At 53.0% G+C, this 15,537-nt stretch overlaps 1 protein-coding gene across 7 annotated transcripts in view; it reads left to right on the top strand.

Moving 5' to 3' along the window:
* The window catches only part of IGSF21 (immunoglobin superfamily member 21), a 269,749-nt gene that overhangs the window by 35,961 nt on the left and 218,251 nt on the right, over positions 1-15,537 (top strand). The window contains exon 1 of one of the 7 annotated variants that reach the window (XM_060310435.1): positions 10,672-10,735. The exons of the other annotated variants lie outside the window; for them this stretch is intronic. The gene's annotated coding sequence lies outside the window, so the exon portion shown is untranslated. Of the gene's footprint in view, positions 1-10,671; positions 10,736-15,537 lie in introns of those variants that run through there. 7 annotated transcript variants of the gene reach the window in all.

The following is a 15,537-nucleotide window of genomic DNA, read 5'->3' as shown; positions in this document are numbered from 1 at the left end:
TTGGTAATTAACATACTTTGGTTTTTATGTGAATTGGGTTCAAAGCCTAGCCCGGCCACTTCCTAGCAGAGTATATACTTGGGCAAGTCACTACCTCTCTGAGTCATGGTTTCCCCGTCTTTTGAAACTAGAGGGTGTTGTGGCGATAAATGAGATGGATACATGAAAGCCCCTGGCACGCAGCTTGCCCTCAGTCTCGACCCCTCCCTTCCTCCTGACCCTCAGGATGGGCTCAGCTGGCCATGGGGTCCCCCTGAGAGGCTCAGTAAGCTCGCACTTTCTTCTCCCTCCCCTGGAAGCTGACTTTGGAGTCAAGGCAAGGGATCCAGTCACTTGTGTTAATTGAGCAGCTGCGCCAACCTCATTCTGGATTGGAAGAGGCCTCCCTTAAGGAGTTTTGGCCCGTTGGCCACCCCACACAGCACGGGCTCGTTTGAGAACAATAAAAGATTACGTATAATAAATGGCCTATACGAGGATACCAAGAAATAATCCTTGGAAACTGAAGGGAGTGGCCCGGGAAGGCTCTGAGGGATTGAAACAATCTTGGGAGGTAGGGAGGGAATCCCAGGCCGGAGAGCAGCACGTGCGAAGCCCTGGAGGGGGAATGAGGATGCTGTCAGGCTGTGTGAGGATGGGAGACAGAGAGGCAGCTGGCCTCACTTGAGCATAAGGTGCTCACTGAGAAGCGGGGAATGAGGTTGAAGCTGTTGGCCAGGGCCTGCTCGCCAGGGCGAGGGGTCTGGATTTGAGCCTGGGGGCTACGGGGGGCAGTTGAAGAGAGGGGAGTGACGTTCCCAGACCAGGGCTCTAGGAAGATGAATTTGGCTTTTCTGGGCCACCTGAAACCGGAAACCCTTTGCCACGCCGTCGTGTTATGAATGACCGCTCTGGGGCGCCCGAAGGGACGATGGCCTCGTGGCAGAAGCGCCGTTATTTGGACGCTACCCACCTCCCCACAGTGTCCAGACCTGGCAAGGAGGGAAGACCAGACCCCCGCCTGGAATGGAGCTGTCCCACCTTGAGCCTGAACCAAGTGCGATGGGGGTAGCTTCTCCTGGGGAGAAGCATCTGCATCCCCAGGGGGCATGGGCTCCGGGGTCTGGCCTGAGTTCAGATCCCACCTCCGCCACTTATCCAGTGTGTGAACTCCGATCACCTCTTTGTTGCTTTCAGCCTTGATGTCTCCAGCTGAGCACGCGACTCATCATGGTGGCTTCGTGGGGTGGGGCTGCTGGGCAGGGGAAATTCACGTAATACGAGGGGTCTGTATGCAGGGTACCTAGCACACAGCAGGTGTGGGAAAAGTGGCTGCTGCTGTTATAATGACATTTGGAATGCCCCCAAGTCTGAAGAGGAAGAAGTGTTTGCTAAGCCCCAGTGCCCAGGAGGAGGGGTACATTGTAGGTTTCCCACATGGAGCGGGTCCTCAGGTTTGGAATTACAGAGCCTTGGGGCCAGGAGGGAGCTGGGAGATTCAATGCACCATATCCTTCCCCCATTTTAAAGCTGAGAAAACTGAAGCCAGAGAGGGTGACTTTCCCGTTGGTACCCACACCGTGCGTGACGTGTGTGCGCGTGGTGGTGGTGGGGGGTGCAGGTCTTCTCCCTCGAGGTCCTGGGGGCCATCCCAGGGCTCAGTCAGGCAGACCCACCACCCAAGAGCCTTGCGTGGGGAGCATCAGGGTGCCCCAGACTTGGGTGGGGATCTTGGCGGCACTCCAGCGGAGAGCAACCCCCCAGCCTCATACATCACAGAAGCAGCTTGGGAGTCACCAGGGAGAGAGGCAGTTGAGCTGTTCCCTTTGCCCTTTTGTTTCTCTTTCTGCAGAGGCACTCAGCGCTCCTCCGGCGGGGCTGTTTGTCACCAATCATTGGCGCCTCCATTATCTTCCGAGCACCATCTCTTCCTCCCCGCTGCTTAATGCTGCCCCAAAGGAAGGCGTCCATCACTGGCTGCCCTGGCATCGTGCAGGGCTGGGCATGGGGAGGGGGCAGTGCAGGGATGAAGACAGAGGCTGGCATGGCCAGAGGGTGGGTGGCGTCCGCATCTAGAGCTGGTGATCAGTGCCGGAGTGCGCAGGATTTTGTCAGGTGGGTATTCAGGCCATACCGTAACCCAAGGCCAGGTGCCTGGTTCTACAGGAGCAGGTGATACCTTGCTAATTGTCACCAAGCACCTAATATCCCAGTCAGGGGCGGAGGGAGTGAGATGGGGGCAGCAAAAGCAACCACACCACAAAAGCTTCTTTGTTTGCTCGGTGGCAGCAGAGAAGTGGACCTGAGCTCAGCTTGGAGAGGAGGAGGCATGTTGGAAGTCGAGTTCCTAAGCTTGTCTCCCCGCTGAGGAGCCTGGAGGGAGGAGAGAGGCAAGCAACCGGGTGGGCAGGAATAGAGTTACTTAACCAGGAAGAGCTAGTGGTTCCCAGGACAGTCTGAATGCAGAGAGAAGTTTCTTGTTGCAAGAAGCAGTATAGTTCATTCATTCATTCAATTACTGATTCATCCACTGGTGCGTTGAGAATTAATTGAATGCTCTTGGCAATCAAGCACCGTGCTGTCCTAGAAATCCAGAGGAGAATGAATAGGCGAGTTCTTGCCCTCATGGGGCTTACAGTCCAGAGCTGTGTTCAACATGGAGCTGTGTGTGACAACTGACATTTACATTAAAACTCAGCAAGGTGTCTCGGCTTTTATTTAACCGGATGAAACAGAATTCAGTTTTTCAGCCACACCGGCCACATTTCACGGGCTCAACAGCCACATGGGGCAGGTGGCTCCCGTATTGGGCAGCACAGCTGTGGGTAAGATGTCTCCATCACTGTGGAAAGCTCTATTGGACAGTGCACGTCTAGGGCGATGTTCCTCTTTAGGTGGGGCCTCCCCACGGGCAATAAATACCAAGGGATCACAGAGAGGGAGGGTCTTCCTTGTTCCTTTCTCATGCTGTCCTCCTAGTTATGCCAAGGAGAAAGCCTCAGGCTGATGTCATCCTGTCTTTAACGCCCCTTCGCTTGCTAATCTCTCTTTGCAACAAAAACAGGTGCGGGGCAACGTGCCTGCAGCGAGCCAGAGGGAGTAAAAGTTTTAATAACAGTGTTTTGTTTTCATTATAATTCTTTTTCAGTCATCCTCTCTTTAAGGCAAGTGAGACTGGTTTGCCATTTGGGGCAGTGATTTAAATTCACTCTCTCTTTTTCAAATGGCTTATTTAAGTAAAAAAATGAGTCAAGTTAAAGAAAAATGTTAAGTGCATAGTGGAGCAGGTGGCATGCAGATGTGGCCAATCTGGGCAGCTGCGGGTGTGAACGTCTGTGCCTGAGAAACCGCAGTTCAGATGGAATGACATGGGCTTTGGAGGCAGAGGAGGGCTGGGGTTTCAGTGCCACTGTTTGTAAGCTCTGTAATCTGGGGACACTTTCTTTCTCTCCGTACCAACCAGGTTCCAGCAGGAAACACCTAGCTCAGCCTGGGGGGTCCATGAAGGGCTTATTAAAGGGACTACTGGCTTTAGGGTTTAGGGAGGGCAGCCCTTGGGACCAAGAACAGTGGGGAGTTACTACCACCTGTAGCAACTGGAGAGAGGGCTGTGTGAAGAGGGCTGCGTGCAGGACTGTGGCTCTGGGTAGAGGGATGCAGCCAACTCTTGGGGACCTGGCAGGGAGCTGGAGGAAGAAATACCTCGACTTCATCCTCCTCCTGCCTTTGGGTCTCTTGCTGATGCTGCCCATTGACCAAACTCAGTTGGAAGCCCATGCAATTGGGCTCCCAGGCACAGAACGGGTGGAGAAGGGAAAAGAGTGAGCTGGGGAGCAAACAGCAGAGCTATAACACCATCCTGCTAAGCTAAGCCTCAGTTTCCCTGTCTAGAAAATGAAGGTTGCGCTACATACCCAACAGAGTTGCTAAGACGATGGAAACAGACGACGTGTGATGCTGATAAATAATTGGCCACTACTTATATTAATAACAATCACGGTACTAAAATGCCTGCCTTATGCCCCATCCTGCGCTAGATGCTAGATTTTCCTGAGCCAAAGTGTAACATATGAGTACGGGGCTTTACGAACGCGGAACTGGCCTTTCAGGGGCACGTGAACTTGAGGGACGGGTAACTTTGGGGGAACGTTGCAGTTTGCAGAGAGGAAACGCCTGCACCCTCCACTGCTGCTATTGACCATTGTGATGTGTTGTCTCTGCTCAAGACTCTTCAATGTCCCCACACGTTCGTGTCCCCTGGTCCATCGCACCAATTGATTACTCCACCCCAGGGCATACCGATGCCTCGTTCCCCGGTCTGTTTTCCACCCCATTTCCCACAGAGAGGTTCTTTCTTCTTAGATCCAGGTAATCCTTCCTGCCGTCCCCACTGGCTCTTACCATGTGCAGTCTGGTCCACATCCATCATGAACGGGCTCGGAGTTCCTTCCTCCCAAGGGGACAGGCAGGTGCTCTCCAAGTCTTAGCTCTTCTTGCCAGACGCTGCTTCCTCCCTTGCAGGTGGGGTAGAAGGGAGTTAACAGTGAGTAAGTTAGCCCTTTGGATCATCAGACCTTTATCCTTCGTCTGAAAGCTGAGAGTGCCAATTCTACATTTCGAGGGACCTTCTCAGCAAGTCGCTGGAGTCTGCGGCGGGGGGTGGGGGGGGGTGCGGGCGCCGGCTTCTAAATGGAGTGACTGTTTCCTGGGAAAACGGCCACCAACAGCCCCTTTGGCTCCCAGCTTCTCAGTTGGCTCAGGGGACTGTCCTCGTGTCCCTCTATTTTCCTTTGTCCGGCCCTTTTTTCCATCTACCTTGACTGTTCAGATTGACTTTGATGAGGCCTAATTTTGCCAGTTGAAATTCGAGACGCTTATACATTCGGTGCTTTGCTGAAATAGCTGTGACAAATACCAGCGGCAATTTCGTCCCCGGCTTATTTATTCTCTGAAGTGCTCTGGGCAAGACAGAGTGCCCCTGCCCCTTGCCCGCGTGCCGTCTGTCGACACTGCCATCTTCCCCCAGCCCTGCTACAGCCCTGTCCCCCTGCAGGTCGGTCTCAGCCCTGCCTACTGACTGAGTGACAGCATGCTCCTTTGGAGGGGGGGATCGATCGCTTACTGGAGGTCAATATTCCTTAGGAAAACCTCCAACAGCCCCCTCGGGTCTCAGTGTCCAAGTTGGTGGAGGTGACGTTCCTTTGTTCAGCCGCCTTTCCATCTGCCTGACTGTTCACATGAACTTAGATGAGACTCGTTTCCAGTCGAATATGGGACCGTGTCCTGCAGGCTGGACCTCCCCTATGTGCGGGCTGCGGGGCATCCATCGTAGTAATGTTGGGCCACTCCTTGGTCCGGGCTTGGGTCTCGGGGAGCTTTTGTTGCCCGCCATGCTCATGTCCCGGGGTGGTGGAGTGGTGCTTTCTGGTTACCAGCTCTGAACGTGCCCTGGGGCACAGGGCAAACTTCAGTCACCTCCTTCATGACTTTATCTACATCCCACCCAGGTTATTTCTTACATCATGATTTTCTTAAAATCAAATTTAAACTGATTCCCCCTATTTTCATTTGTATTTTACAAAGGAATAATGTATAGGCTTGTTGTACTGAGTAGACATATTTTTTCTTAATTCATATTAAACATGTGACCATTTGAATTTTTAAAAAAGCTTCTCTGTGCCACTTGGCCTCATCCTGCAAGCGACCGTAGAAAACATCAGTTTGGTGGAAAGGACACCAAACCGGATCTGATTTCAACTCCTCCATCAACTTGCAGCATCACTCGCTTACCCTCCCCCACTCCTCTGAGCCTTAGGTCCATAAAACAAAGGAGTGAGTCTGGACGACCCAGTTCTAAGATTCTTGGATGGCTAATAAGATTGGGAAGGAGAGTACTGTCGTCTAGGTCCAAAATACTTCATTTAAGACATATTGGATGCCTCCAAATTCCCACCTTTGGGATGAAGCGTCCTGCCTCCAGGCAGTGTTGCTAAGAGCAGCTGTCTGTGACGAGGATGCTCCAATAGCCACTCATTTCCTTGGAGCACAAACTCGGCCTCATTTCAGTTCCATTCAGCAGCCGTTTACTGAGCACCTGCTCTGAGTTGCGCCCTGTGCCAGGGCTGGCACTAAGGTGCAGATGAGACCCAGTGCCTGTCCTCAGGGAGTCCACAGTCTCCTGGGGCAGATAGGCAGGCGAACAAATAAATTATGGAATAATATTGAAAATTCTAAAATTGAAATAGCTACCAAGTCCTTATGGGAACGTAGAAGAGGGGATGACTAATCCACTGAGGTGTTAGGGAAAGTCCTATATCATCAGAGAGGTTAAGCCACTTGCTCAGGTTTGCACAGCTACTAAGTGGTTGAGCTTTGAACGTAGGACGTCTCACACTTTAACTGCCTTCTGTCCTCTCTGCCTTCTTGCTTCTCTGCCGGAGATCCCTTCCAACTTGACCTTTTGTGATTCTGGGGCTCTCTGGACCTCCCATCCTGCTCCTACGTGCCTCTGGGGGAGGGGGTCAGGGGCTCCAGCAGCAGCGGGATCTGGCCCTGGGCCACCTGCCTGGGCAGTCACTGGGTGGCAGCTCAGCTCTCCTCTGTTGTCTCTGGCCTCGTTATTATTCTTTCTTTCCAGCATGCTGCTAAAAGCTTCCCGCAGAGAGCACACAGCCCAGCTCTTTATTTATTTATTTAATTTATTATTTTTTTAATTTTATTCATTTATTTATTTTTGGCTGCGTCGGGTCTATGTTGCTGAGCGCGGGCTTTTTCTAGTTGTGGCGAGAGGGGGCTACTCTTCGTTGCGGTGTGCGGGCTTCTCATTGTGGTGGCTTGTCTTATTGCGGAGCACAGGTTCTAGGCACGCGGGCTTCAGTAGTTGTGGCACACGGGCTTAGTTGCTCCGCGGCATGTAGGATCTTCCTGGACGAGGGCTCGAACCCGTGTCCCTACACTGGCAGGCAAATTCTTAACCACTGCGTCACCAGGGAAGTCCAACCCAGCTCTTTAAAATTTAAAGGGCTTTACTTAAATAATGTTATTTCCCTTGGAAAGGAGACAGAAGAGGTATTTGCAGTGGTTAAATTAGTGCAGTGTGTGGGTCCGAGCAGATGAGTGTGGGGTTCGGTGGGCGTGGAGGTGGCCAGGGAGATATTCATGGCAATGGGAGGGGCTATGGCTCATCACCCCTCCCTCTCATTCCCCAGAAAGCATGACCTCAGAGGGGACCTATTGTGCACAGAGTTCTGGGAAGAGCACTGGGTGCCACCTGTGGGGAACCACTTGGGAGAACATGAATCTGGACAAAAAGCCTAACCCTCGGGCTTCCCTGGTGGCACAGTGGTTGAGAGTCCGCCTGCCGATGCAGGGGACACAGGTTCGTGCCCCGGTCCAGGAGGATCCCACATGCCGCGGAGCGGCTGGGCCCGTGAGCCATGGCCGCTGGGCCGGCGCGTCCGGAACCTGTGCTCCGCAACGGTAGAGGCCACAACAGTGAGAGGCCCGTGTACCGCAAAAAAAAAAAAGCCTAACCCTCCTGCCACATAGGACCTCAGCACTAAAAACTTGGTACTCCTAGATGCCCCAGGGCCTTTGTACTTGTCATTCCCTTGGCTGGAAACTACTTCCTTCTTCGGACTAAGTCCTATTCATCATTCAGGTCTCACTTTAGACATCATTTATTCAACAAACATTTTCTGTGCACCTACTCTGTTCACAGCACCATGGGGCACAGAGGCCATTTGTAACTCATCTCCGTGCTTCCTGTGCCTGGTGTAGTTCTGGCACAGAGCGGGCATCGGTAAGTGTTTATGGAACTGATAAGAGCCCATGTGGATGCTGCGGGATCTGGAAGAAGGATAGAGTTGCCTTTCCAGTGCTTATAGCGTCATTGGAGATTCAGCTCAAAGACATTTTGAGCTCTGACTGAACCTATTATGCCTGGCAGACTCATACCCACTCAGGGAAGAAAGGGAGAATTCATTCCTTCTTTCTTTGGCCCTATATTTTTTGGCCATATATCCATCTATCTATCCATCCATCCTTCCATCCATTCACCCATCCTTTCATTCATCTGACAAACTGGATACTTACCACGTTCCAGATAGTGTGCTAGGCACTAGAGATATGGTGGTGAATAGAAACAGATAAAGATAAAGCCTGCCCTCCTGGAGCTTACCTTCCAGAGTCCATACATGAATACATAACAAGAGGAAGTAATAGCTGCTATGAAGAAGAATAGGGCCCGGTAAGTGTGCTGGCCAAGTGCAGATGTGTGGGAGGGGCCCTATCACTGAGCAGCTACTATGTCTCAGACCCTGTGCACTGGCTGGAAACAAGTAAAGAAGCATAATCACTGGCCACAGTGAATGTTAGGATGGCGAGAGCTGGGAAAAGGTTGGTAGTGACCAGGGCAGTTTCATGATCAGGGAGGCCTCCAGTGAAGTTCTGAGACATGAGCTGGGCCTTGGAGATGGGGGAGTTGAGGCAGGATGTGGCAGACCCATGGTTTTCAAACTGTGCTCCTTGGAACCCCAGTTTCCCATGGACGTACCCCCCATACCACTTTGGGCAGCCAGAATGTGAGTCAAGGTAATGGTTCAGGGGGCCCTTGTCCCCAGCTCGATCCGGGAGCTCTGCTTTGCCTCTTTTCCAGACTGGCTTCTACTCCAGCTTTACTCTGAATGAAGGAATTTGAAAATGAGTGGATTGCACGATGGGGAGGAAGTATGGACCTCCTCAGGGCTAGTAGAGGAGGTTCTAGCGTTTTTCTGTTAAATTCAACCCTCATTTCATGCTACGTACGGGGAAACTGAGGCCCAGAGGGGCCAGTGGCTTGTACCAGGTCCCCAGCAGGAGGGGACCATTTCTGGGAGAAAAGCCTCTGATTTCCGCCTCTTTCCGAGCTGGAAGGGAGGCCTGTGAGAAAGCCCCACGCCCACCCCGGCCCTGGCCCAGAGGCTTGGGTCCTGTTGCCCCCGCAACTTGTGCCTGCCCCGGCCCCCAGACAGCCTCAGGGTACCCCCTATAAACCTTTCTCCTTTGCCAGCCCAACTGGTCTACCCCACCCCCACGGGAGCCTGGAATTAGATGAAACATTTAATGATCCCACACCTCGTTATGTTTTATTAAAAGCACCCGCGCTGGCTTCTGTTGGCACATCTGCCAGGCGCAGTCCTGGGGCTTCCTCTCCCTCCAAACCACCACCTCTCACGGCCCGGGGAGGCAGACGGCTGCCACCTCCTTCCCTCACAGAGCGGGGCCCCCAGCCGGGCTGTCCTGCAGGTAAAGGCAGACTTGGGTATTTAGAATGATAATTCCGTGTGTTCACACATCCCTCACCCCATCTGGTCCTGCAGCTACCGCTAGGGGGAATTGGTTCAGAGAGGAACGAGTCCAAAGGGAGATGCACCTGGTCCTGCGTTCTTGACGCTCTCTGTGCGACCGTGCACATCCAAGATCAGGCTGGCTTTCCTCCCCAGGCTGCTCATGTTATAGCCACCAGCGACCGGAGGGAATGCCTCGCTCTCAGCAGGCTGTCGGGCTTCCAGGAGGAAAACACTGGCGTCCAGATATTTTTGGTAGAGAAGCAGCTCTCCCCTTCCCTCCTGGTGGGACGTGCTGTGCCCTTTCAGGGGGCCGGGTAGAATGCTTCGAGTGCGTGGCCCACCTGGTGCTGAATGGCCGCTGAGTCACCCGCTAGATGTGTCATCTGGGGCAAGGCGTGTAACTGCTCCGGGCCTCAGCTTCTCAACTGACACGTAGTAGACACTGAATACACAGTAGCGATGGTTTTTTTTAATAGGATCCCCCACTAAAGGAGAGAGGGCATTAATCAGCTCTTCATTGGAGGGGAGAGGGAAGTGAGAACCTTGCTTATCATCATCATTATTATTAGCTAATACTAATGGAGAACTTGCTAGTCATTTATCAGATACTTTTTGATCTCCTACTGCGTGCCCAGGGAGACAATGTGAATGGGACAGTCAAGAGCTTAGGCCTCATGGGACTGACATCCTGGTGGGCGAGGCAGGAACAAACACATAGGTAAATAGCCTAACTCTGGATGATGTCGTATGTGAGGAGAACGCGGGGCTATGGGATAGTCAGGGGCTTAGGGACAGACCAGCTTCTCTAGGTTGCGTGGTCCAGGAAGGCTTCTTGGAGGAGGTGGCTTCTGAGCTGAAAAGGGAGAAGAAAAGAAGCAGGGAAAGTCTCACTGAGCTCCGACGTTGGCGTCTCCTGACCGGGCTGCATGTCTGTAGCTAACTTCTTCTGATGGGGTCTCCCCTGGACCCTGCTCCCCAGCATTAGGAATGACCACCTGCCATTCCCTGACACCAGTGCTGTGAACTCAGCTGGCCCATGGTAATGGCACCCCCTCCAGGCCTGGGACAAAGGCCCCAAGGAAGCAGGAGGCCAGGGACTGTGTGCGGTACATTCTTGACCTGTTCTCCCTTAGTTCTTGCACATCCCTAGGAGGTGGGTCCCGTGGCGTTCTCCATTTTGCAGACAAGGAGGCTGGGACTCAGAGGTGAAAATCTCAGAGCTGGTGTGACTAGGAGCCGGGATTTGAACCGAGGTCTGACTCAGTGCCTTCTGCATTAGGCTCCGCCTCTTGCTGGCTTGCTGTGTCTATCTGTGTTGCGTGTCCAGTGGGAGGACCAAGAAAGCGGAAAAGCCCAGCTTCTCTTGTTCCACCTTGGACCCCCAGGGTGCCTCTGGCCTGGGGCTGGAGCCCCAGGCGAGTGGGGAGGTGAGTGGCCAGGTGGCAGGGAGCCCACAGAGTATCGATGGCTCTCAAAGCTGGCCGGCGTCGGGAAGCAGAAAGGTATTAATTAGCAGTTATTCCCCAGCAGTGAGGAGTTGGATAGAGATTAAGGTGGCAGCCCGTGCATCCGTTTTGTAGCAGCCGAGAAGCAACAGTAAATCAGTGCTATGAATCGATGCTGTAAGAGGGAGGTGTGTTCTTTTTTTTTCTTTTTTTTTTTGCGGTACGCGGGCCTCTCACTGCTGTGGCCTCTCCCGCCGCGGAGCACAGGCTCCGGACGCGCAGGCTCAGCGGCCATGGCTCACGGGCCCAGCCGCTCCGCGGCATGTGGGATCTTCCCGGACCGGGGCACGAACCCGTGTCCCCTGCATCGGCAGGCGGACTCTCAACCACTGCACCACGCAGGGAAGCCCAGGAGGTATGTTTTAATCTTATTAGCGGTATAGCATTACAGGGAGCGAGGGGGGAGAATTCCTCACTTGCGGAGCCTGGGGCAGGGAGGAGGGAGAGAAAGTGATAGGACCTTGGACCACCTGGGAGGGCAGCAGGATGGAGAACTTTGACCCCTGTTGGGAATAGGAAGGAGGGATGGGAGGTGGGAGAGTGGTGAGAGGCAGGAGAGGAGGACTGGGTCAGCAGAGGGGACCCCTCCAGTCTTCCCAAGGGGATCCGCCATAGATCTAGTCCTACTGTGCACCCCCTCCACCCCTCCCATGAATGGAGGGCTCTGGGATGGACATTGGTTCAACTGCCGGGCCCGGATGAGGTTCTCACTCAGGCACTGACCCTCTCTGGGCTCTCGGCCCAGACACACGCCCACCCACAGTGAAGGCTCAGAGGCTGAGCAATAGGGTGGTGGGTGGAGGGCAGGAGCTGGTGCCTCTGGGTGGGTGTGAGGGAGAGGACAGCATGATCAGGGCCAGTGCCCTGCACGGTAGGCCCCGAGGGCACGGGCCTTTAGTCCTCCCAACAGCCATCGCGGTGGACGTTTGGCTCCCATGAACAGAGGGGAACAGACATGAGACGTGAGGGACCAGCTCAGGTGTAGCAACGCCAGCATCTGGCGCCATCTCTGACCAGTAAAAGCATCGACCACCCCCGGCAAAAGCCGTGGGAAAACCCACGTGATCCAGCCTCTGAGTGTGACGAGCGTCTCAGAGACGGGTCACCCGCTTCTTCCCCTCCCCTTCCTCGGTTCCCCTCTCCACACCAGGACGAGGAGCTCCTGTGGGAAGGAGACAGGGAGGCAGAGGAAAAGGTGGCAAAACCAAAGCAGGAAGGACAAATCGTAAGCATCTGCCTTTCTGTTCCACCCAAGGTTAGTGGCTGACTCCCTGTGGGCCTCACTTTCCCTCCCAGATCTCTCAGAGCTCTTCTAGCTAGAATATTCTCAGATTCTGTTTCTCCCTTCTTAAATTATCAGTTGCCTGCTATGCCATTTAATCCTCTCCCTATCCCCTGTGACACAAGCGTTATTAGTCCCATTTTACAGATAGGTAAACTGAGGGGCTCAGAGAGGCTTAGTGACTTGCCCGAGGTTACACAATTGGTGAGTGTCAGAGCCCGGATTCACACCCAGATGCTGCTCTCAAAAGCTCAACATCCTTCATTTCACAGCACCATCTCCTTGTCTGATAGCCAGACAATCATGGAGAAAAAAATGTCATCTGAGAAGGAACTTGACTCCAGGCCTTCAGTGGAGAGCAGCAGCCCTTCTGTGGGGTTGCAGTGGGGCTTCCTGCCACCACCAAGCCCAGGACTTGTTCCTGTCTGGCTGCCCCTTGTCAGCCACTCTGCTCCAGTGGCTCGACCAGCTCTGACTATGGCTCTGACAGCCTGGAGGGGGGACCCGGAGCCCCCTCAGCTCTGGCAGCCTTGGGCCGGCCAATGGAGATATCTTGGTGGTTTGCCTGGGCTGCCAAACAAGGGGTGGAAACCAGCCTTGGGCCAGGCCTCTGAAGGAAGCCGACTGCCTCCCAGGGGTGGAAACCCAGTGTCTCCTATCCTTGCTTCTTCTTGTCCTGAGAGGAGGGAAAGGGGCTCCTCTTATGGACTGAGAAAAGCCCCTGAAGAAAGACAGCGACTGCTGGGGAAAGGGGCCCTGCTCGGGACCTCTGGTCCAGCATGGGGAGGGAAACACCCAGGGCAGATTTTTAGTTTTCTCCTTCATGCATCTTGGTAACAGAAACCACACTGGTGGCCCTGGGATAAATGCCCCACCTCAACTTCTGCACCCAGAGGGAGGTGAAGACGTCGCCCTTCCTGTTCACACTGAGGTTCCCTATCTGTACCCCGACTAGGAGCACGTTGTCACATAAAGTGAATGGATATGGGAGTCAGGTTCAAAGCCTGGCCCACCACCTACCAGCTGTGTGACTCTGAGCAAGTTACTTCGCCTCTCTGCCTCAGGATTTTCATCCATAAATGGGGGCAACGATTAGCTACCACATGCAGTTGTTATAAGAATCAAATCGCATGTTTTTATCCCTTCATTCACTTACAGAAAGGTACTTTGTAAAATGTAATTATACTAGATAGGGTGACACTTGCTGCTGTAACAAATGAACCCCCAAATTTCACTGGCACAGTCTCAAAAATAGTATTTTTAACTTACATTGTGGGTATATTTGAAGGTGGGTGCTTTTCCTCCATGTGGAGACTCAGAGATACAGGCTCCTTATATCTTGTGACTCTGCCGTCTCCTGGGGCTCCATAGGGCTCCTTTCCAGCCAGTGGAAGAGGGAAGAGAAAATAAAGAGGCATCTAGGAAATGTCATCCATGGGTGGGGGTGGGAGTTGCCTCCAGAGACAATTCCATGTTATGCAGCAGGGCCAGGGTGTGTGTGTGTGTGTGTGTGTGTGTGTGTGTGTGTGTGTGTGTGTGTGTGTGTGTGTGTGTGTGTGTGTGTGTGTGTGTATTTTTGGTAGCCAGATGCTGTCTCTGCCTCAGTAAATATCTTGTTTACTTGCCTGCCGCATCCACTCCATGAAATCAATAAGAACAGTGTCTCTGTTTGTCTTATTTACTCTATATTGGGCTTCCCTGGTGGCGCAGTGGTTGAGAGTCCGCCTGCCGATGCAGGGCACGCGGGTTTGTGCCCTGGTCCTGGAAGATCCCACATGCCGTGGAGCCACTGGGCCCGTGAGCCATGGCCGCTGAGCCTGCGCGTCCGGAGCCTGTGCTCCGCAACGGGAGAGGCCACAACAGTGAGAGGCCCGCGTACCGCAAAAAAAAAAAAAAAAAAAAAATACTCTGTATTATTAATTTTTGTAACCTTAGTACCTAGCACTGTTCTGGGCACAGTATATGTACTTATTAAATATTTGTATTGATGGATGGATGGGAAGATAGATGGATGGATGGAAGATGGAAAGATGGTTGGATGATGGATAGAAGATGAATGGATGGAGGATGGATGGGTGGAGGCTGGATGGAGGATGCATGGATGGCTGCATGGATGAAGTGATAGTTAGTGAGCCGAACCACACTGAACTATGACTAGGGGAACACGTACATGTATGATCAGCCCTCTGGGCATTCCTGCCTCATTGACTGTTGGATTCTCATCACTAAGCATGGTACGTGGCACATGGCAGATTTTCAGTGTTTATTGAATGGAATTCTTAGAGAACCTTTGGGAAGGGCAGCATTTGAACCTGGCTGAGCCTTGGCAGCCCCAGCCTGCAGACAGAGGATGGCTGAGATGACCCAGGGATGGGCTAACTTCAAGAACTGGTAAATGATTGCAGACTTTTGCCCCATCGGTGGATTCTGGGCCCTGGCCACCTCTTGGGGCTGTCAGGGAAGGAGATTTTGCAAATCTCCCCTGTGAATGCTTCAGAAGTGCCCTGCCCTCACTTGAGTGGCTGGTGAGGCTCCCGGTGCGTCCCTGCTTTCTCCCCTGGTAGGGTCTAGGCCTGTGAGGCAGACACAGAGGCTCTGAGTGGCGGGGGGAGAGGGCTGGGGGTGGGGAGACCACCGAGACGGGATTAAGTGCTTTCCTCTCTTCTTGCCAGACCAGGGAGAATTTGGCTTTAAATTTTTAACCTAAATAGAGTTATATTCATTCTCTTCCCCACTAGATGCAAAGCGCTTTTTTGGAGCAATTAAGGAAAAGGCTAAATCAGTCCATTTTTAAGAGCTCAGTCTGCCTATGTGGCTGGCTAAAATTAGCATCTCCATAAAGGGAGAGGAGGTGGGGGGAAGAGAAAGCTGGATTTGGCTTTAAGACACCCATTCACTGAGGCTGGGGGTGATGCCAGGCCTCTGCCCTGCGGCGCCCAGATCGTGGGGAGTAGGGCCTCCAGCTGCATTTGGCTTCTACTGACCAGGACACAGTTTCTCGTCCAACTGCTGTCTCCTGTCTTAGGTCTTTCCCAGTCCTCTGATACGGTAGAAGGAGTGCGTTTGCAGAGAGACTGGGCTTGAACTCCAGCTTCACTGCATACCTGCTGTGTGGTCCTGGGCAAGTCACTTCACCTCTCTGAGTTCGCAATTTTTGCATCAGATAAATGCTACCTTCTCACCATCAGTCCTTCCCTCTACCACCTGACTGTCCATGACACAGGCTGAGGCCCACACAGCTTAGAATATGAAATAATGGTCCTCCTACCATGACCCCCACCTCAGTTTATAATTTCCCATCGCCAGCATATTTACTATTTGACCACAACCGACTCCTCCACTGGGCTGGAAGCCCCTGAGGGCCTTGTCCTCTTGTTCATTGCTGGCGCATCATAGGTGCACAACTATTATATATTTCCTGATGAATGAATTCGTAATGACC

This window comes from Globicephala melas, chromosome 1, assembly GCF_963455315.2.
Source record: "Globicephala melas chromosome 1, mGloMel1.2, whole genome shotgun sequence".
NCBI lineage: Eukaryota > Metazoa > Chordata > Mammalia > Artiodactyla > Delphinidae > Globicephala > Globicephala melas.
This window is presented reverse-complemented; position numbering and strand designations above follow the sequence as displayed.